Source organism: Chenopodium album, chromosome 7, assembly GCF_948465745.1.
Source record: "Chenopodium album chromosome 7, dcCheAlbu1.1, whole genome shotgun sequence".
NCBI classification, from domain to species: Eukaryota; Viridiplantae; Streptophyta; class Magnoliopsida; order Caryophyllales; family Amaranthaceae; genus Chenopodium; species Chenopodium album.
In genome coordinates this window covers 43,561,380-43,585,507 of record NC_137840.1, presented here as the reverse complement: position 1 = coordinate 43,585,507, position 24,128 = coordinate 43,561,380, and the positions used below count along the sequence as shown (strand labels likewise).

Genomic DNA, 24,128 nt, shown 5'->3' with positions numbered 1-24,128 from the left:
GTTGAGATTTGATTATATTTGGGTTATTAGTATTTTTTTAAGAGTTAAGATATTGTGATCGAATTGTTATATTATTTGGGAACTTGTGCCATTGTGGAGTTATTATTATTAAATTGTGTATTATTATTTGATCGATGTATGAGATCAAAAGGTTGAGAATTATTATTTTTTTCTTGGTTTGAGGCTCGACGTTATAGACCTTAGTCCTTGGCATGTTGGTAATGAGATAATAATCATGAGTTAAGAATGAGGTACAATCTTTATTATTTGTTTTTCTATGGTCCCCTACAGTGGGAATTGGCCCATATGTGGTCTGGTTCAAGGTGTTTTATATTTATTGGGAGTATTCAAGTTTTTATACTTGTTGGTTTTATTCGAATTATTCATGTCCAAGGCTAGGTATAGAACAAAGAGCATGGCACACTATTGGTTATGAGTTGAGTAAAGGATTATTATTATTCGAGGTTGAGTTAATAAATGTTATTTTTCAGAGTACAATGTGTTATGTAGTTTTGAACAACATTATTTAATTGAGCTAGTAATGTTGATTATCCTATTATACTCTGTATTATGATATGTGGTGATTACTCAACTTTTTGCTGACGTGTGTGTGTTGTTTTGTTGTGCTACTTGTGTTTGCGGCCATGTCTTTTTCTTATGGTGGCCCTGCGACGATCTATTTTGGAATGTGTCCTTAATGGTGAGCAGTCCAGATTTTCTAAGCAGGTTGATCAAGTGGTCGTAGCTAAAGGAGCTCAAGTGTTTCTATTAGTGTGATGTCATGAGTTTATAAAGGTGTATAAACAGCTCACCTAGTTTATTGGGTTGTAATTATTGGGATTTTGTAAGCCTTAACACTTGACAGGTTGTTGAGTGTGGCGGTAATACCTCCGATTTAGGAGTATGCTTCCGTAATTTTATTTAAAGGTTGTCTATTTTTCCTTTATTTATTGTTTATTATTAGCTAGTAAATCGGGGGTGTTACATTAGTGCTTCCTCTTAGTTTGTAATTGTAGAAACACAAATATTCTTAAATCATTTTTTAGATTTTAATTAATATCTTGGAAATTTCAATCTCAATCATTGTAGAAGACAAGTTCCACCATTGTTATTCAAGTTGAAGCTTCCAGTAACTTTTCCTCATTCTTCTCTTTCATTTTAATTGCTTTGATTGTTAATTATCTTGCTTAATCCTTTTATGCTTAGATTGTTATTTAGCTTAATATTTGGTTAAATCTTGTTCATGAGTTACTTGAAATCCTTAATCGCTTTAATCTCCATGGATTGTGAGTAGTCTAATTTTCTAGGGTTTGGGTAAAACCCTCAATGTAGTCACTAATTACTTGTTGCATGTGTTAATTTGATATTTGTTGGGTGTTAATTAGTTGAGCTTAAGTGGTTTAATTGCTTAGTTATTGTATATGGCCATTGCTAGAACTATTATCCAAGTTTTCTCAACGAAGGATCGAGAGATGAACTTAAGTTAGCTCCCTTATGCTTAAATTGACTTGAAATGCCATGAGAATAGGAATTTCCAGTCAAGGGAATGTTTTTGTCATCGTGATTGTGCTATAATACTTGTTTTATGCTTTGTAACCACGAGAATAGGTTGTATTCATGATTCAAGTAATCTCTCTAGCTTGAGTGAGTAGTTGGGTGCTTTAGATGACTTCCCCTATATTATCCCCTTAATTTATCATTATTTGCTACATGCTATTTGTGATTTGTGATGAAGTTGAGTGGTATATCTTGAGCTTTAGAATTATCTAATTGTTGTTAATCACCCCTTAGTATTAGTTGATTTGAATTAGTACATGTTACATAAAACCAAACCAATTTCGATTTCATTTAGCTTATTTAAACGGTAGTATCTCGGTGGTTGATTCAACGCCTCTCTAGGGTTCGACCCTTTTTTACCCTTCCTATTAGATTGTGAGACCAAGATAGGACTTTATCTTTGGTAGGCTCGACAACGGCATATCAAGTACAGAGGTTAAAATTTTCAAAAATACATCAAAATTTTCCCAGTTTAATGCGAAAAAATTGGACTTGAAATTTGAGTCCGTCGCTAGACGTTGGTCCCCGTTGTCTAGCGTTGTCCTTGTCGCCAGACGCTGCTGTTCGTCGCACGGCGCTGGCTTTATCACTATGCGACGACTTTTCTGGGGTGTGCTCGTAAATTTTCACTCTAATTTCTCCGAGTTAACTTGCTGGAATGCGAGGTTTATAAAAATTAAAGTGGCCGCACCCTATAAGGGTTGCCTAAGTGTCCTTCCTAAGGAATTAGGCCAAACGTAGCTCTCTTGGGTGTCCTACTCAAGTAATTATTGGTAGTACTTCTTATGTTCGTCAAGATTTGTCATGTTTGAGAACTCATTGCCATCCATATCAGTTAGTTTTCCAGCTTCTCCTGATAGGATAGTTTTGACAATATATGGCCCAAACCAATTGGGTCTAAATTTGTCGTTTGGGTCTAAGACATTTTTCCTTAATGCTTTTAGGACCAAGTCTCCAACTTATATATTCCTTGTCTTGACTTTCTTGTTAAAGTGCCTAGCCATACAGGTTTGATAACATTAAGTATGATGTAGAGCTTCTAGTCGCTTTTCATCAAGTAGAATTAGCTCTTCATACCTCGATCTAGGCCATTCTACTTCATCAAGTTTACTATCTAACACGATGCGTAGAGAAGGTATTTCCAGCTCTACAGGTTGTACGACATCCATTCCATAGACTAAGGAAAATGGCGTATTCCCTGTTGATGATCAAATTGACGTGCGGTAACCCCACAGGGCAAAGTGGAGTTTGTCACGCCAATCTTTGTAATTTTCTATCATCTTCTCGATGATTGTCTTTAAATTTTTATTAGCTGCCTCAACGGAACCATTTTCCTGAGGTCTATAGGGAGAGGAATGATGGTGTTTAATGCCATACTTTTGTAACAATTCTTCACATTCTTCTTGAAAGTGAGTTCCATTATCACTTATCATTTCATGTGGGACTCCATATCGACAAATGATTTTTCTTTTGATAAAAAGTGCTACATGTTTTGCACTAAGTTTAGCATATGATTTTTCTTCAACCCATTTAGTGAAGTAATCAATTGCTACTAATATATATTCATGGCCTCCAGTTCCTAGGGGAGTAATTTTTCCGATGATGTCTATTCCCCATGTAGAGAATGGCCATGTTGATGTATAGATGTAGAGGAGAGATGGGGAAACATGTTGGAAGTTAGCATATACTAGGTCATCTTTTAACATATTGATGATAGTCCTTATTCATGGTACTCAAATAATATCCTTCGTGCATTATCTTTTGGACTAGCATTTTGCCATATATGTGTGTTCCACATACTCCTTCGTGGATCATTCTCATAGCCCTTTGGGCTTCCTTTTTGCCTACACATAAAAGAGCTCGATCTTTAGGTACCCTTTTTGTGTAAGTCATCGTTAATGAGCACATATTGGGAAGCTAAAAGTCTTAAGGCTCGTTTTGCTCTTTTGTCAGCATGGGGTGGATATTCTCCCTTTGTGACATAGTTTAGGATGACCGTACACCAAGGTTCTTCCTCTTCTTCTTCTTCCTCTTGGGATACCTCATTGTCCTCTATTGCTTGGATGTAAGCTGGTTTATGCCTCTTTTCTATCGTTTAAGGCATTTGCTCAATTTCCGTAGGAATCCTAACCATTGAGGATAGTCTTGCCAAGGCAATAGCAAATTGGTTTTCCTATCTAGGTAGATATGTGTATTCTACCTTTTCTAGTTGGTTTGTGAGAGTTTCCAAGTTTGGTAGGGGGCTAGGCTTTCACTCCTTACTTTCCATCTCTTAGAAATTTGATTGATGATAAATGAAGAATCTCCGAATATTCGAAGTTTCTTTACTCCCAATGCCAATGCTGTTTCGAGGCCTACCACGCATACTTCATATTCTACAGCGTTATTGGTAATGTTGAAATCTAGCTTTATGGAGATTGGAACATGTTCCTCTTTTGGTTTTACCAATAGAACTCCTACACCACATCCATTTTGGTTTGAGGCTCCGTCAAAGTACAGAGTCCAAGTATCTTCTTCTTTGACCATCAAGTCTTCGTCTGGAAAATCATTCTCATGTACAAGCGTGGAATCTTCTATTGGAAAATCCGCTAAGAAATCGCAAATCACGGATCCCTTAATGGCGTTTTGAGGCATGAAACTTACATCGAATAGGGCTAGGTTAACTATCCATCATGATATTCTCCCATTTAGTGTAGATTTCTTGAAAAGATACTTGAGTGGATCCATTCGAGATACTACAAAGAATATATGAACAAGCATGTAATGTCTTAACTTGGTTGTGGCCCACACCAATGCGAGGCACAATTTCTCAAGTGGTGTATAGCGTATTTCATACTCGAGCATCTTCTTACTTAGGTAGTAGATGGCATTTTCTTTTCCTTCTACTTCTTGTGCGAGCATAGCCCCCATTGCCTCCTTGGTGACTGTTAAGTACAATCTAAGGGGAATTCCTGGGAGTGATGGTGCTAATACAGGAGGGTAAGCGAGATAGGCTTTGATCTTCTCAAAGGCTTTTTGACACTCATCATCCCATATTACCGACACATTCCTTTTTAGCTTCTTGAATATTGGTTCACATATTGCTGTCAACTTTGATATGAACCTACTTATGTATTGCAACAGGCCAATGAATCCCCGTATTTGCTTCTCAGTTTTGGGCGGTGGCATTGACATGATTTCTTTAATCTTGGTTGGGTCTATCTCTATTCCTCTAGAGCTAATGACATATCCCAAGAGCTATCCTAAGGTGACCCCAAAAGCACACTTTGATGGGTTCAACCTTATGTTATATTTTCTTAATTTTTCAAAGATTTTTCTTAGGGCTACCAAATGCCCTGATCGATCCTTTGATTTCACAATCATGTCATCTACATAGACTTCGACTTCCTTGTGCATCATGTCATGGAGTAAGGCAGTCGCTGCCCATTGGTAAGTGGCACCCGCGTTTTTCAACCCGAATGGCATTACCGTGTAGTAGTTTGTGCCCCAAGGTGTTATGAAAGTCGTCTTCTCCATGTCTTCTTCTACCATGAGGATCTGATTGTATCCTACATATCCATCCATAAATGAGAGAAGCGCGTGATTTGCTGTATTATCTACCAAAATATCGATGTGTGGTAAAGGGAAGTCGTCCTTTGGACTTGCCTTATTTAGATCTCGATAGTCGACACACATTCGTACCCTTCCATCCTTCTTTGGAACTGGGACTTCATTTGCAACCCATTCGGGGTATTTGGATACCCTGATAAAACCTGCAGCTATTTGTTTTTGTACTTCTTCTTTTATTTTAAGAGCTACGTCGGGTTTCATTCAACATGACTTCTGTTTTATAGGTTTCATTCCTGGAATTAGTGGAATCGTGTGTTGAGCTATTTCTCTATTAATACCTGGCATATCTTCATATGACCAAGCAAATACATCGATGAATTCTTTTAATAGATTGATAAAATCAGTTCTTTAATCTTTATTAAGTGTTAGTCTAATTTTAACTTCTCTTTTAATGGTTGGATCTTTTAAGATGTCAACCGTTTCAGTATCCTCAATTATCGGTGTTTTATTTTCAAGTGTTTCCATTGCTTTAATTATTTATTTGTCACTTTCATTGTTAGTTAATTAAGCAATGCTCATCATCTTGAGTTAAAGAATGACACAAGGAGTAAGGAGAAGAAGACATATTATTGAATTATGAAATCATTACATCAAATAAAGAAACGTCCGTTGGGACTTGATTATTGACTATCCTAGGAGTGGACACTAAAGAAGAAGAGCTAAGAGAGGGTCCTACAACTAAGCACTTAGAAGACTCGATAGGGGAAGAATCTAACTCAGACTCTGATGATTCATCAAACATTGGCCCTTGTCCGGTTGTTATTGAGATCTCTCTTCCGCTTGGAGTGGTCACTTTCACGGTCTTTCGCCATCCTTGAACTAGACCCTCTCCCGGAGTGATAAGTTTAGAGGGATCAAAGCTATCACTCTGTAATACCGTTTGAATGAGCAAGGAGTTGTATTCAATGTGTGTTGGCTCATTCTTTTCATACCCAAAGAGAAGTCCCATGACATTAAAGTCAAAGCATGGGGGTGCTTTTTCCTTATGGATGGAAGTTGGGACATTGTCTATAAAATTGCAATCCAGAAATATTTCAAACCCATTTTGTCTTATCCCATTCTTGGCATAGGGTTCAGGGAATTTATAGCATGGATAATGCTCTCCCTCTTTTATGAATTGTCCATTTAGAGTATGAGGGTAACGACCCATTGGGATTGCTTTCTTTTGGGTACGAGCGTTTCTTCGTGCTTTGGATTTTTCCCGGGCTCGCTTAAGATCTTCCGGATTCGGTTCGAAACAAAGTCCAAAAGTATCAAATTTAGGGAGGTCAAGTAGTCCCATCTGTTTTACTATTCCTTTCTTCTTTCCGAGGGTCATCCCAGGAAAGTGTCCTTGTTTCTTAAGGACAGCATTTACTGTCATGTTGGAGTGGAGGTCATAGTGAAGAGGGGTCCTTTCATCTTCCTCGATCAAGGAGACCTCTTTGTTAAAGCCCTAAAAGTCCTCGTCATCTTCATCGTGCTCCACGTTTATTATAGGATTTTCAATAGCTTTGATCCTCATTGGTGAAGTATCAATTGTGATAGGGATTCCTCCACCTATAGCCTTCACTTGCTGATGAAGGGATGAAGGGACGGTCTTTAGGTTGTGAAGCCAAGGGCGTTCCAATAATAGGTTGAAAGAGGCTTTAATGTCTACCACTTGAAACGTAGTGGCATGTTCTATGACTCCTACCATCACATTCATTGTGATAGTCCCAAGAGCTTGGTGGCGAGTTTTGTCATAGGCTATTATCTTTTGTGTGGATGAAGATAAGTCTTCATCTTTTATCACTAACATCCTGGCGGTTCGGAGGGGACATACGTTCATTGCTGATCCATTATATACAAGAGTCATTGGGACATTCATTCTCTTGCAGATTACCGTGAGATTCAATTCTTTATTGTATTCATCACCCTCTAGAGGTAAGTCCTTGTCAGAAAAAGTGATTAAATTATAGGACTAGGAAGATCACTCGTGAGAAAGTTAGCCAAACCCTCAGGAGTGGTTTTAGAATCTATTCCTATCTTGTCCAAAGCATTTATTACCGCCAACCTATGTTGATGGGATGTAGCTAGGAGTTTCCATACATTCATATCAACTTTGGTCTTCTTTAATTGCTTGACAATATCGTTGTCCTCTATGATAGGTATGGGAACTTGTTGAGTTGTGGGGTTAGGTTGTTGCACAGTAATGGGAGGTTACATTGTCCCGGACCTTGTGAGGACATCTATAGGTGAATCCTCTTCATCTTAAATATCGTCTACCGGTTGTGGAGAGTGGAGACTCTTCCAAATCTTTGAGGTAGACATCCTCATCATCACTGTCCCAAACTCCAATAATGGTAGCATCTTTTTCTTGAGGAATTTGGACTATCTTTTTATCATCAATCGGTTTCTGAATTAAATCTTTAAATTTAAAACAGTGTTCTATTGTATGTCCCCCTAATTAGTGATATGGACAGTAAAATCTTTCCGTCCTCTTAAGTGATTCAAAGGGTCTCAGTTCGAGAGGTCTAATTTTGCCACCCTCGAAGAGGATGAACATGTTTCCATAGGTGGTCTCAATTGGAGTGTAGGACCTACGGCTCCTTTGTAGTTGGTGCTACCTGTTATTTTGTTCTTGTTCATCGCGTTCAAGAATCTTTCTACACACGCCTACGAATTTTTCTACTGAATATACATGGAGTAGTATATCTTCCTTAGTGGGCGGTTGTTGCATTGGGGACGGTTCACTCATGGCGTCGAAGAATACTTCTTCTTCTTCTTCTTTAAGGGCATGAGTTTCTTGAATTGGTTTAATGAAAGATGTGGGATCAACAGAATTTTCCTCATCAGATGGCCAAGGAATCAGAAAGTGGTGCACTGTTGATACTTGGCTTCTTACTTGCAGGAGGCACTGGAGTTTATTGTTGTCTATTAAGTCCTGTATAGCTTCCTTTATATTCCAGCAATTCTCAGTGTGATGGTCCCTGCCTTGATGGTAATTACAGTGTGCATTGCGTTTCCAATTGGTTGATCTCTTTTCTACTGGTGGATCCCCAAATGGTCCAATGGGAGTTATAAGATCCTTTGCATGAAGACGGTCAAATACGGTGTCATAACTTATACCAATAGGAGTAAAGTTCCTCCTAAATGGTTTCTTTTGTCCCTGATTGTTCATAGCAAGGACTTCATTCAGATTAAAGGTGCTAACATTGTTTGAGTGGGTAGCTTTGGAAGAAGAAGGATTGTCGTTCTTCTTTCCTTTCCAGCCACTGTTGAAGTTAGTGTTATCAGCTTTTTGTTTTGCAAGGTCGTCTTCATTATTAATTCCAATGTCATAGACGACCTTAAAGGTGTTCAAGTTGCTTTGATATTTGAGATGTTTAGAGTATTTCTCCTAGAGATTCTTGATGCACATTCTAACAGACTCATATTTAGTAGGGACCTCAATCATCTTAGCAGAGGTTTCCCTCCACTTATTAAAGAAAGAAGTGAACCCTTCATTCTCTTTTTTTTTAGTATCTCAAGTTCCCTATGATCGGTTACAACTTGAATATTGCATTTGTATATATCAGTAAAAGCATTCACAATGACATCCCAAGTTGAGGTTTTCTCTTTGTCAAGGGAAAAGAACCATTATTGACATACAGTTTCTAGTGATAAAAAAACATTGTATGGAAAATTTTCTTATCTATCCCTTTAATATTCATTATTGTTTCAAATGCTCTTAAATAGAAGTAGGGATTGTCTTTAGCCTTGAACTTAGGGATGTCAGTGGCACTGAACTTTGCGGAAGAAGTTCTTTGTCCACCAAAACCCCTTGTGAAACTAATGCCTTTGAACCTGTAATCATTGGATATCTTGCTCAAGCTTTCTTGCATGAGCTCCATTTTCTATTGTCTTAAAGGATCATTAACGTACTTGAAGTGTTATGTTCTTCATCAAGTCAGTTAGGTTGGCTACATCCTTCTTGAGTTCATTAACTTCTTCTTGAGTGGCCATGATCTTCTTAGATTTCCTTTTTCGAGTAATGGGTTTATCAAAAAGGAGTATCTGAACGAAAGTATTGTCTTTGATTAGCCGCCCTTCTTTGTTGACCAAGCGCTGTAAATTAAACCATTTATTTATTTCTAATTACTTGACTCGAATTTGGCTTTGACTTTATTAATTTTAAAAACAAAAAAGCAAAAAAATGGGATGTATTTTTTTAATACCAAGTAAGGTTTTATACAAATATGGTTTTATTGGAGGATTAATATCCGACTTACCCCCCTAAAAAAATTACGGAAAGACGCGCATAGAAGACTCTCTAGACATGGTCAAAATGTGACATGTTATGTGTGTGCTTTAATAGTGAATATGAGTGACATACTTTGACTCTTTTGTGAGACCATGGGACTATGTGCCAAGAATCGATTAAGGACTGAATATAATTATTTCCATTAATAAACTAAACCGTATTAGCAAATCGATTAAACTGACGCATCGTAAAGACCCGAGAAAAATTACAGGTTGTCATTAGACGACACTACCATCGCCAAACGCTTGCAGCCAACGCCAGACGACGAGATCGTCGCCTAGCGCCGGACAGTAGCGTGTGGTGCCACAGTCCAAATCTTTGTGCCATTATGGAACGTCGATCTGGGACTGTTTTCAGTATTTTGCTCTAAAGGGATTAGCTTAACAGTCGTACTAAGTCCAGTTTGATCAATGTATTAAACTTTAATTATTCATTAATTATTTAATTAAATTATCAAAGTCCTTTTAGTCATTATTTTTATTTATTTAACCCTTGCACAAATCAAACAAACGGTTAGGAAAAAACACATAGAGTATACACATCAAATAATGCACAAGAAGTCATATAGTAACGATATGATGCAATGAGTTTGCAACCTAACCATGGCTCTAGTTCTCTAAAGTTTGAGGTATGGGTTAGTCAAAAAGGGTCCATGGTTATGAGTCCGGATGCACCGCACGAAAACCTTACCTTTGGAAGGGTTGACGCGTGTGGATGGGACCCCGCGAGTTAAACTCGCTTCCATGGTTTGGTGAATTCAACATTCTCGGATGTACCTTTCATTGCCAGGAGCATTCGATTGGGTAGATGGAGCACGAATTCGCAGAGGGTTATGTCCATATGTAGAACACATATGGGTTTCAAAAAATATAGAAAAACTCAATCAGGAAGTAAAACCGAGCAAACAGTACTTGAAAACTAGTCAAAACAAGAAGGTAGATTTCTAGCTCGGTAGTGGAAGAATTTGGCGCGAGAAAATAGTTTTGTCGCCGGAAGCTGGCACCATTTCCAGACGACATGCTTGTCGCTAGGCGACGACGCCAACGTTAGGCGCCGATGTTGTTTTCTCAGCGCTAATTCTTACATGCCTCAGCATCTTTCTGTTCTTGAATTTTTCAGTTTTTTTGTAGCATTATTTCGATTCTAGATGTGAAAGATATTTCCCTAAATTCCTACGTGTAAAAATCCTATGTTTTTTACTCATTACGGATGGTCTTTCCGATGAGAACCTATGATTATTCAAATAATGTCAATCAAAATTACGTACATGAAGTACTTAGAAATTTTCGAGTCTCAAACACTCATTCTAAATCATTGCAAAAATAAATTTTAGGAATTAAAATAGAAACCCTCCCTAGTGGAGTCGCCAAAAAAATGTAGGGAATATTTCAAGACATCCCACACTTGAGCCCCACTGTGATCATACACTTAAGCATGGTGGCGTCCAAAGGGAAGGAAGCTAGATTAAAAGAGTCGTCAACAAGTTTTAGGAACTTGTAAACCGTTCACAGGGTGAAGGTTACACCCCTTCACGATCCAGGAGATCAGTAACTCCAATAGTTTTGGAACCAAGACTGGAAGTTCGGGGATGAAGATATAAATCCAACCGAAGAGAGATTGAACTTGCTTTAATAATAGACCTCTACTTTATTCTTCTTGTATTCATGTGCACTTTCTGACTAACATACAATCAATAGGTTAACCCTAAACCTGTTTAATCTATGTTGGTTGAATATTAATGCACAAGCAAAACTAATATTGGCGATCACTTAAATTATAATCAAATGAACCTAAACAAGATCATTAATTATCTTATTAAGTGGTATTACAAATACAAATTCCGTTTAAACATGCATAAAAGGTTTGATCAAGCAAAAACAATAAATATAATCAAGCAACATGATAATAATAAATTAAATTCATAATCAAAATAATAGTGTTAATGCATAACATTAATAGCAATATCATAGGCATGATACTAACAAGATTAATAACAAATCCTTGCATGTCACTAAACATTAAAGATAAAAGCTTTTGACCTAACAAGATGCTAACATGATATTAGGAAAGAATTAGGAAGCATCACAATAATCATAATTGATATTGGAAACATAATTATTACCCTAAACATGATACTATGAAGCAATAAAACATCTTAACATGATACTAGGAATCAAAATAATAATCTAAGCGTGATTTCTATATCAAAAGAATAACAATTAAAGCACTTACTTCGATGCCTCGTACCTCTTTCTAATAACAAAATACACGCGTTAGTAACTTCAAGGAAAATATCAATTCAAAACAATTAAATTAAATAATTGAAATAGGGATTTGGGACCAAACCCTTAGAAATAACAAACCTTTCACGTTTAGGGCGAAGGCAACTTCGAACTTGGGTAGGTGTTTCTAAAGCTAATATATGAGGAATTTTGAGATAGGGAAGGTTTAGAAAAAGAAAAGAGAGAGAGATAGCTTCTATCTTATAGAGACAGAATAGAGAAAATTGTACACGTAGATGATGAATATAGATGATTTGAAAACAGGGAGATACGACCCCTATTTTTTTTAAAAAAAAAGCACGGGATCGAAGAAAATCATATTCGGAATAAAATTCCTTCTGTCGCAAACGACAGGAGCCAGCGCCAAACGATGATGGTTAGCGCCTGGCGACGACTCTGGCGTCTCGCGCTGGTCCAAAAGTCAACGCGATTTTCCACGCGTAATGACCTTTAACACCGGTTGCAGGTAATTAAGCGTCCAAGTAGTTTTTGAAATCATATTTAATTTATTTTATCCTAAATTAAACATTCTTTCAAAAATATAATTAATAGGCCCTCCTCTAAATCATCGGGCCACTCTTAAAAATCATTGGGCCTAATTTAATTTAATCCATAACTTCCTCACAAGTCATCGGAATTGGGCCTATAATATATCATTGGAAAGCTCTTTTCAAGCTCAATCCAACTACACTATATTTATTATGGACCAAACCAAATTGGACTGGCCATTTTTCATAAATAGGAGTAAGAAAAAGAAATATTTTAGAAAACGGAAAGAGAAATATTTTAATGAAAACATCCTCATTATTAGACTTTCCACACTTTCACTTCGTTCAATAATCAATTGACGTGAAAAGTATTCATCACTGGGTTTGATTTTGGGGAGACACATTTGGGTGTCTACACCGCCCAATCATAAAAGTATAAAACATGTATCCAATAAATAAGATGGGTGAATTCAGATGCAATAACATGAGAAATTAGTTTAATTGGTTCAAAACATGCAAATCCGAAAACCACAAAACCATAAAACAAATTCGATTGTTTGTCAACAACCAGCGCTTGGACTCATACAATAATGGACACCTGGACCAGTGGTGCGTGGCAGATCCTGGACTGGCGATGACTCCGAGACTAAAGGCGGTGGGAGCTTTAGTTGGTGGAAAGAGAAAATCTAGCGGGAGATGCGGTGGGAGTTGCTTCCATGGTTGGAGGAGTAGCCATCATTGTCGATGGATTAGCGGCCATTACTAAAGGAGTTGCGACGGGATTTTATGGTGACATTAGAGATTGATCTTGCCATTTTTAATCTAATAAAGAAGATGATGAAATTGAAAATCAAGTTAAATATTCTAGAGATGGTAAAGAATGGGTGGGTTCCGACCTTGTTGTAAGAACTATTGGGTGCGGCAGTGCGTGCGGACTGCCGCAAACAATAGTTTGTGTTTTTTCATAATCAAATTTGCGTGTTAAAATAATCATAAAAAAAACATTTAGAAAAAATAGAATTTATATAGTTTTGTATATGACTTAAGAATTTATTTTGAATATAATATTGTAGACACCTTAAAATGTCTCCTCAAAACCAAACCCGATGATGAATAACCTTTCACCGCCATTATTGTCTGGTTCAGCATTTAATCTTGGAGTGCTTAAATCCATATTCAATCCCAATACATTTCAAAACCAACGCAATTCCTAGCCCATTTCCCCAAACCATAACTTATTTTCCTCTTTTCGTGCCTTTAAACCCAAAATAAATCATTTTGTGTCCCTTAAAATCATTCATTGTGTAGAAACGTTTAGATTAGTTTATTTTGGTCCATAATCTGGGTGCAATGATTGAATATTAACGATATATTATAAGCCCAAATCTGAGTTATAACGAATAAGTTATGGCCAAAATACTAAACTGAGCCTAAATCGAATCGAAACCCATGTTACCTACGACCCAATGATCATGTGGAGGGTCCAAAGACTTTAATCTCATTCCTAAACCAATTAGGATTAATTAGAAGCTTCAATAAGTTTCGAAAAGATCTTAATTGTTCCTTTTGAAAAGATAAGATTAAAGAGTTTGAAATTAAATAAAACTTTTAATTTTTTAAAGCCCTAATTCTATTCGAATTGAAAGACGTTCAAAGATAGTAAGATATTATTTTTATGCCTCATAGATTATATCCAAATCTTAGATGGTTGGATATCCCTCGAAATTATCTTTCCAATGACATATTATAATATTAATTCCGAGCTATAACGAAAAAATGATTGAAATACGAAACACTATCCAAAACTAACACCGTCCCACTATTTCGGCCCATATCCTTTATTATACAAGATATTTTAATATGATTTCTATTGGGTTAGAAAGTAGACTTCAACAACTTTCCAACGACATATTATTTATCTTATTCTGAATTCTGGATAAAAAGATAGGATAAAAACACAAATCGCAAAATCTACTGTCTATCAGGTTTTATTTTGATTAAATTCGGATTTTATCTTAATTCTTCGACCCTTCTTTCTTCATTATAAATAGATGTCATATCACTCCTTTTTTAATAATCAACAAGATTGATCACAAAATCATTCTCTTCTCTCTCTTTAGCCTAAAGACTAGCCTCCCTATTCTCTCGAAATACTTTACCTAAGCACACTAGTGGAAAAAAGATCATCCGTAACGGGCAAAAATTGTCCATCCGTAACGGGCAGCAACCGTTACTTATGCGGCCGTTACGGATGGTCTTTGTTATTTGTAACGAGCACTGCCTGTTACAAATAACAATTTATTCGTAACGGGCATTTCCGGAACGGGCACCTGAAATGCCCGTTACAAATAAATTGTTATTTGTAACTGGCACCTGAAATGCCCGTTACGAATAATGTGTTATTTGCAACAGGTATTTCAGGTGCTCGTTACGAATAATGGGTTATTTGTAACGGGCATTTCAGATGCCCGTTACGAATAATGTTTAAATTAGGCAAAATATTAGGGGTATTTGTAACTAGCAACCAGGTGCCAGCTACAAATACCCCTAATCTTTTTTCATTCACGAATAAATACGATCAACTATAATTAATATATACCAAATGCTGGTTTTCATGCCACAAACATATTTTCAATCACAGCATATACACCAAATTCAATTTACATCAAGAAGCTCTTTATAAACCAACAATATTGTAATGCTAAAAATGTTAATTAAATTTTAGTAAATAACGAATCATAGCAGCATCTAAATGCAGCAGTATCAGTAGCAACAAAGCGCAGCATTATTAGTAGCAAAACAGCAGCAACCAAAAGCTGGCAGCAGCATACATTGTAAAAGTTGAAGTACTTCTTTCATTGTCTATCTTCCTCCATATTTGTTCAAGCCTACAAAAAAAAGGGAAAATGAACAAACCTGGACTAAGATAGCAATATACCAAAACAAGCATCCCAAATTATGTAAGATAGACATGTTTGGAACCATTGTACACTTCCTTAAATCCTGAACAAAGTTATTTCAATCGTACCAATACGATGAGCATTACAAAAATTAATAACATGATGTAAATTTTAAGAAAGTACCTCGTAACATTTAATTTGTACTTGTATTTGTAATGGATCAAGAAAATAGATAGCTATTTATCTGCGAGGTACTACGTGAATTTTACAGAAAATAAAGTAAAACGAGGAACTTCACTAACTATGAGATAAAGGCTCCACCAAAATAGCCACGAGTTCTTGTTCATGCGAGCCAATGACTGTATAGCAACAAAAGATGAATATATACAGAGAAACTTAGAAACGTACACCTTTCAGCTAAGCAAAAGATGGTCAAACAAGACTCAACATGCAATGGCTATTAGAATAAGTCTAGTACAATAATGAGTACTTACCTCAAGATCTACTAAAAAATAGTAATAAAGCTACATTTATATCATTAATGAAAAAGATACTACAAGCTAACTTTCAAGGTCCAATATCTTGACAAAGAAAGGCAAGTTATTACTCATATGCAAGCTATTTTATCATATTATCGCAGTGGGCATACTATTTCAGCATTGACCCTGCTTAAGCAACCAACTTCTTACCTACTATTTCCATGTAATCAGTCTGCATGATAAAGCTCCACATATATATATATATATATATATATATATTACATTATGGACTCCACCATTCACTAAAAAAGAGTGAAACATTTCATAAAAAAGAATTTAGGCGCTTCATCAAGAAGATTATGTTGCACCTCAGCTTCTCCAATGAAGTATATCAGTACTGTCAGAAGGGAAGCTTGCAATTTAGGATATATCATGTGCCAATGTGATTTATTACACTTCAAAACTAAGTATTTTGTTATAATAACCATAACTAATCTCCAATTCTATTTGTGAGTTAAAAATCCAATGCTCAGCTCAAAATTATGAGAGTAGGTTCGAATACAAATCAAACAAATTAAATGAGTTATGGTTTATGATTGATAATACATTTGTACAGGGAGATATGAAAAACTTACTTCATCGACACATTGGCTTTCAGCTACACCATTTTCATCCCCATTAGACAATTCTGTTTCCATCAATGCATCTTCCTGCATACTCCTGCGATAAAATAATAATAATTACTTTTATCCCTGGAAAACTAAAACTGAAATTTCCAATCACAATGGAAGGCCTGAGCCCATGAGCAACTGGTCTTTTGAGACGTATGTTACATCATAATCGATTAGAGATAATAGTAACATGGAACACATAGAGGACATAATCAAGTGCACAGTTCATCAGAGGCAAAAGGAGTTGTAATTATGCAGGACTATCAAAACAATAATCAGAAGATGCATGGAATTATTAGCCTATCTCTCGGCAGCAAAAAAAAAAAAAAAAAAAAGTAATAAAGGTGACACCTTGCTTCTCCAAGATGAGCACGAGGTAATCCCATTTTAATCCGGTTTCTTATGAGGCCATCCCTAGACCCTACAAGAGAAATTCTCACATGTGAGAGGTAATCCCATTATAACTTTTTCCACAAACCAGGAAACCTTGGCTTAATATAGCACCCCATTTTCTCAGATAAAGACAACCATGATAGCGTGAGCCTAAAATCACCAAAGGGATCTCCATTTATTGAGATTCTAGCAACATATTGATTTCAAAAATCGCAAAAAATACAGTACTTCAAAAAAAATGACAGTATATCTCACCCATCAGCTTTAATTTCAATAAAAAAAAGTTTTAACTACTACCTAATTCAATGTAATTCAGCATACTACATACTTAATTCTTGTAGATATCACTGTTATGAGCCAAGGAATTATACAAAGTCTCAAACAATCATATTATGGCCTATTTTTCAAGAACAGAATTAGCAGAAGTTGATTCTCTCTATCAATCTTTATTTTATTGTATTTTATCCTTCAATCTACGGCTCCAGATGTGATTGAATCAAATAAAAAGGTTGAGTGAGGATCATGGAATCTACCTTCTGCTGGAAACTCTTCAGAGTCTGCTATACAATTTCAAGAGATGGCTGGTTCAGATGTTGTTCCCTTCTTTCCTCAGAAACCTTTTTCAGAACAGCAACACTTGCCTCCACATTATCCAGGTATACTTTGTCCTGCAAAAATGAGCACGAAAATCAAGTAAAGCACAAAAGATTTAATATATAGATGGAGTAACAAATGCTCCGTATGAGCTTATTATATAGATGGAGTAACAAATGCTTCGTATGACAATCATAATATACACAATTTTTTTTAAATTTCAAGTTACATAAATTTATATACAAGCGGCAGAAATCAAAGAATCAAGCTACACATTGGAGTAAATTTATGTACAAGTAAACAAATATAAAATCTAAAAATGATTGATTGATATAAAATTGAGTAATTTGCTGATTTTCCACTAAACAAGGGGCTCAATATATTGTTGATCATTGCTTATATTACTATAATGAGCATAGACTACTAATTGAATCGTCTTGAGAATAAATCCAACTGCATTTGGTACCTGTTTAATGGCACCATATAATCAACGTGAAAAATGAGGCTAAAACTATAACTAAACGTAAAATAAAAATAATTAAGAACGACCTATAATGAAAAGTCAACAAGTAAATGAGACTATAAGGGTCTGTTCTCTTCCGCTTAATTTCAATTCAATTCAAGCCCGATCAGTTCAGTTCAGCTCTGCTCTGTTCACTATCTCATAAGAATATTGTCTTATTTCTCTTTTCATACTTTAGGTAGTCCATAAATGAATAATTCATACAAAGTAGTCAATTAATATCAACCATCAAATATAAAATCAAACCACATAAGTGACAAAGATCTATTAATATATTTTCGAAAAACTTCATCAATGGTCGATCTTAATCCTATCTTAATTCTTAACAAATCAAATAAAATCCAATGAGATTAAATCGTGTAACATGACTAACATCACTAGATGCATAATTAAAAAAAATGGATTAAGAGATGAAAAGACACGTACCAATTTGAAGATCAAAATAGTTTCTAAGTTTCGATTCTATAAATAAATCACAGAGAATTTGATCGAAAAAATCGATTCAAAACTATAAAAATCGCTTGAAAAAGAATGAAAGAAGAAGAACAAGTACCATTTTCCCAGAAGATGGAAGCAGCGGTTGAACGAGGAAGAAGAGGAGAGAGAAGCAAGTGCCATTGGACTCCGGCGGCAGAGGAGGTGGCGATGAAGGTCCAATCGGATCTCTCAAAATTGAGGGTAAGAGAGCGAAGAAGAAACGAATCTCGCGCTCTCCAGTTTGCCTTGAAATTATCGAACTCCAATCATTATTTTAACCGTTTTTTATATCTCAATCAACACTAATTCAGTCTTCCAAATGCATCAAATCTTCAAGATCCAACAAAATTCATTAAAATAAATTCACAAAATCCCAAATGTAAGCTAAAAAAAATTGAAAACCACATAGATGATTAAAGAACAGATCATACATCAATGAAAAAGATAAGAAAAATGAAGAAAATAGCTTGAATTTCTTAGTAGATTCAGAGTGAGCAGATTGAGTGATGAGAGAGAGAGAGGGGAGTGAATTTAGAGAAAGAGGACTGACGACTATGTATTGAAACCCTAATACTTCAATGTAATGGACTTTACTCATGTTTTGGGTGTTTTTTTTTTTTTTTTTTTTTTTAATGTTTTTGTCTTGGAGAGAGTTACGTCACAAATATTGGTCCGGCTGAGTTGTACGTGCAAAAATAACGGAGACTTCGGGTGGTTGGAGCTCCGCCTCCGAAGATCAAGTTAGTAACTTGAAAAGGGATAAAAGTGCGGAAAATTTAATGGGATCTTCTCGAATTCGGAGATCAAGTTTTCTCTGATAAAAGAGAAAATAAGTGTACTAAATGATTGAATATGTCCCTGATTTTGGGGAATTTCTCCCTATTTATTGGGTTGTTGGAAAAGTGCCCCTCCCTAGGTCACTCTGACCTAGATTTTATGGGCTACGCCGCAAAGTGTGGATTCCTCGGGAATTGGGCCCTTGAAGGCCGCAATTTTGATTATTCTTTAAGCTTGCCACATATTAGCTGGTGAGTGGCCTATGGTGGCCTACAAGAGCTTGACACGTGGGCCTCTCTCATTGGTCCACGTGTCTAGGGTATTTTTACCCTAAACATTTGCCCCTCACAAGGGTGACGTGGCGGGCCACGTGACGCCTGTGACACGCGTCCCCCTATGAGTGGTGAACAGTAATAACGACTATTCACCTTCTGGGGTGTGACGGGGATACCTCCGTTTCACCCCTCTATAAATAGAGTTTATAAGCTTTTGAGATTTTTCAAGAGAGAGAAAGTAAGGTTCTAGTGAGAGATTCTCTAATCCCGTCTGCTTTAGATTTTTCAAGATTTCCGAGTGCTCACTTACAACACCTAGTCACCGTCTGTTGCAGTTTTCAGAAAATTCAGAATCAAAGTAAGTTAACCGCCTGTACCCTCTTTCAACTTTTTCTTCTTTTTCATCTGTATACATTCTTGTTCCGTCTATATACATATTCTTTAAAAATAAAAATGAACTCTCGATCCACACATTCGGCACTGCCTAGGACATTCAGCCGGTCTCCCGGTATGACTAAATCTAGAATAGGGGATGGCTTTTCTGGACTCTCGGAACTGCTGTGCTCATCACCAAATTCCTCCCTCTTTGTGTTTGTGCAGGGCACAATGGCTAGAGTTTAACAAACGGCTATTAAGCCAAGAAGCTGGCGCGCTAGGGAAGTGCCCGCGGATGAGGTTGTTCCGGATAGGCACTAGTAGAAAATATGTAATGGCAAGCGGTTCAAACCCCCTAATGGGAAGCGGTTCTGAACCGCATGCTTTTAGGGGGCTTGCCATTAGCCTTTTACATGGAAAGCGGTTCAGAATCGCTTGCGATTTGTAGTGAATGGGCAGCGGTTTTGGCGCCAAACCGCTGCCCATTATGGCTATAAAAAATTAAAAAAAAATTTTTTTTTGGTGTTTTTCACTAAAATTGATACACGAACAAACTATATGTAAAACCAATAATATTTAGATAAATTAATTGATTGTTGTAACTTGTAAGTATTACATTTCATAAAAAAAAATTAATACAAGTAATAAAAATAATACAACAGCTTGATTAAAAAAAAAAACAACAACAACTCTTGTTCACATGCTCCACCACCACCACCACCGTCCACGCACGCGCACCACCACCATCCATCAGATCCCAGCCCATTCGCCCACCAAGACCCCCACCATCCACCAGATCCCAGCCCACTTCGCCCACCACGACCCCCACCAAAACCCCCACCAACACCAGATCGGCCTGAAACAAACCAATTCAACCACACATCACCATAAAATTAAAATAAATACCATGAATTCCACCATAACCTCAAAATTTGGCTTGAAATTTGGGTTTTAAGGGTTTAATTCGACCAAGAAAACTCTAGATCTAGAGTTTTTATGGTCGAATTTGACCTAAAAAACTCAAAAATGATGGTCTTGGCTCGAATTTGCTCGAAAATGATGGTCTTGGCTCGAATTTGCTCGAAAATATGGTCGTGGGTCGAGTTTGCTCGAAAATGATGGTCGCACCACCACCGGACTGAGAAGCGATGAAATTAAAAAAATGGAGATGGAGAACGGAGATGAGAGAAGAAAGAGAAGGAGATGGAGGAGAGCTGGAGAGAGAAGTGAGGGCATGAAAATGGAGGGGGGGAGGAGAGAGAGCGTGAGAAATAGAGAGAAGGAGGAGAGAGAACGTGAAAACTGAGGGGAGGAGGAGAGAGAGCTTGAGAAATATAGAGGAGGAGGAGGAGAGAGAGCATGAGATTTTAGGGTTTTTTAAACAAATGGCAAGCGGTTCATGTTCCAAACCGCTTGCCATTTACAATTTGGCAAGCGGTTCACCCTAAATCGCTTGCCATTTACAATTTGGCAAGCGGTTCACCCTAAACCGCTTGCCATTTACAATATTGCAAGCGGAATTGCAAAACCGCTTGCCATTTGGGGCTTCCCATTACGTTTATTCTACTAGTGAGGGAAGAAGAGGAATCGGAGGAGAGAAGCGATTCTGATGATGAGGATCCCTCTTCCTTAAGTAATTCGAGCGTGAGGGAGGTAGACGGTAAAGAGGTTGCCTCCACTCACGGATCAGGAGAGAAGGCAGGCGGCAACGAGGCCGCCGAAAGATCGGGGGCAGAGGCATCTAGCTCCAATCAAGATGATTTTAAACCGACTACCAGTAGCCGGCCAAAGCTTCAGCACTTCTAGAACCAAAAAAGACCAGGATGCTGTCGGGTGACATCGCCTTGTTACAGAGCGGCTTTGAATCCTTTTAGGAGACGCACCCCTTTAGGAAGGAGTGGATAATTGAGGTCCCGCCTTATGATGCGGTAATGGCCTGGGATGATGGGATAGAGAATGCTGACAATTACTTCATCTTCTATGAGGCGGTAATTGCAGCCGGCCTCCGCTTCCCCCTTCATAGGAGTATTAGGAAAATTCTTAAGGGGTACGATGTAGGCGTTTGGCAACTTACCCCAATCTTGTGGATCAATATTTTGAGCTACATCGCCGCCCGCGAATTTCAAAATCTAGAGCCCAGTTTTTCTGCCTTCACTCACATGCACTACATGAGCAAGGCCCTAGGCGGTCATGGAGCGTGGTATACTCTTACCACACTTCCCCAATACTTGATGTCCTTGGGAATGAGATGTTCTATCTTGTCTCCTCTCTAAGATTGAGCCACAACCGGATCCTACGCCGGTTCAACAGGGAACCGGCTCTGTTGAGCAGGAAATGTACCCTTCCCCGGCTCTCTTCCAAAGCTCACGAACAAATAATGGAGCCGGGATTTTTTTAGACCATGACTGAGCCCTTATGGGATGGGACTCACATAGTCGTGCCCAAGAACTGGATCCCCCATCACGAATTTTTCAAGGATGAGGCATTCTTGTCCGCTTGTGGACTTAGCACAATGTTCACCAAGGGTAGACCCACTATACATCCGGTGAATTGACGCCTCTTGTTTATTTACTTCGATTCTTTTAATTGCCTTGTCTAACTTATTCGTTTGCTCCTTGTAGAAGAAGCACAGAAAATGGTTGACCTGGAGAAGACGCGGGCTAAGTCCGCTGCGCTGTTGCGCAAAGAGCAGCTTCAAGCCAAGAAGGCTGCTGCTGAGGCCAAGGAGGAAAAAAAGAGCGGGGTAAGACCGCCTGACTCCCTTTTACTTTATCTTTTCTCCAGCATTTTGCCGGCTATTGTCGTATTGACTCCTTCCTCTGCAGGGTGCTAGCAAACTATGCCCCACTCTATTTTGAAATTAATCAAAAGACCGGGTGATGAGTTAAAGAAGACTCCCGGTGCTAAGGCTGCTAAAAAGAATCCTTCCCAATAAATTTCTTTTGCCAACATGGATCGTCCTATGACTGGGGGCAAAACTTCTGCAGTCATGAAGACTCTGATTGAAAACTCAGAGCGCTCAAAGAATGTGTCCTATGACTGGGAGCCAACCACCCAATGTTGCAGCTGGTGCGACAACGACTGGGGAGGAGGAGGCCCTAAAACCCCAGCCTCAAACCCAAGGTAAGAATTGGATTGAACTTCCTTAGCCACATGACTTTATGCGTGTCAAGACTAAGGTCGACCCTTCGGGAGATTCAGTTAGCAGCTGGCAACAAATGAGTGCCAACTACGCTGCATCCCTATCACCAAATACTTCTTATGGTGCAGATCTTACATCCGACGAGCCAGACCTTCCTAGGTTAGCAAAATGGATGGTAAGGACCCTCACCGAGTCTGAGAAGAACTCCGTACCTAATCTGCAGGTAGTGGATTTTAACCGAGTAATGGGCCAACTGGTGGAGATAAGTTAAACTCAACTCAGCACTCTTTTCAGTTTAATTTTGTTAAGTATTGAATTTCCCGACTAACCCCCTCTCTTTAGGTAATGCTGTGGGTGGATGGGTTATGGGGCCCCTTAAGGCGGAAGCAAAAAGAGGTAAAGGATGCCAAAAAAAGGGCCACTCAAAATCTCAACTCTGTTGAATATGCTAACTATATGTGGGATTTAAAGATTAAAGCAATAGAGTTTAAATAGGAGGAGCTAATCCGGAACATGATAGCTGCTAACGATGATGCTAACAACGGGGCCAATAACCTTGAGCTACAATTGAAGAATGCTTAATCCGATCTCAAGGCATTGGAGGACACCGATAAGGAGAACTCAAAGCTCCGGGCGGACGTTGCCCGGTTGGGAGTGGAGCTTGTCAACCTGAGGAACCAGCAGCAGGATAAAATTGCTAAGGAGCAAGGCCGCCTGGTGGAGGAGAACGAGCGCGATAATGAGGCCCGTCTGAAAATTGCTTGGAGTCTTCTATACCAAGACGTAAACTTTGAAGTCTACAAACTTAGGTATGACTACGCCACTACGTTGTATGTTGCCCAAGTGCTGGGAGAGGCAGCTCCGCCTCTATTCAAAAGCTGAGCAACCAAACTAGGATATGAAGTCTCAGATGATGATGGTGAGGAGCCAGCTGAGGGACAAGTAAATTAAACTTCCCAGCCCCAGACGCGTGACGCCAATGCTGAGGCCCAAGCCGATCAATCCCAGGCGCCTAATGCAACTGAAGGAGCCCTCTCCTCTAGTCATGACTAGCCGGAGAGGTAGCCCTAAGCCAGCCTCCCGACCTTTCTGCGGTAGTATGCCATTAATCTTATTTTTCGGCTTGTGTGTCGAGTATGTTGTAATTTTACCAACTATGGAGTTGGGTTGATAATTTTCTTTTCTTATTCACGGGATGTATACCCGGTTGACAATATTATTAGACCTTTGTGCCGATTATTTATGAAGTATTCCGACTTAGTCGACTTTTGCACATATTTGCATTTATGTTTAAATTTTAATTTTTGAATTGAAGTTTGCAT

General features: G+C 38.0%; 1 long non-coding RNA gene across 6 annotated transcripts; it reads right to left on the bottom strand.

The window, feature by feature from the left end:
* Nucleotides 1–14,773: 14,773 nt before the first annotated feature.
* Nucleotides 14,774–18,818, bottom strand: LOC145637834 (uncharacterized). 6 transcript variants are annotated; one of them, XR_014114497.1, is made up of 6 exons: nucleotides 18,669–18,818; nucleotides 18,314–18,567; nucleotides 17,177–17,311; nucleotides 16,602–16,671; nucleotides 16,215–16,299; nucleotides 15,098–15,459 (listed from the first exon to the last, which is right to left on the bottom strand). It is a non-coding gene; the product is annotated as an uncharacterized LOC145637834 (long non-coding RNA). The 6 variants fall into 6 exon arrangements; XR_014114500.1 differs by lacking the exon at nucleotides 15,098–15,459 and adding an exon at nucleotides 14,774–15,088 and having other exon boundaries at nucleotides 18,314–18,810; XR_014114496.1 differs by having other exon boundaries at nucleotides 18,314–18,811.
* Between the last annotated feature and the right edge of the window lie 5,310 nt (nucleotides 18,819–24,128).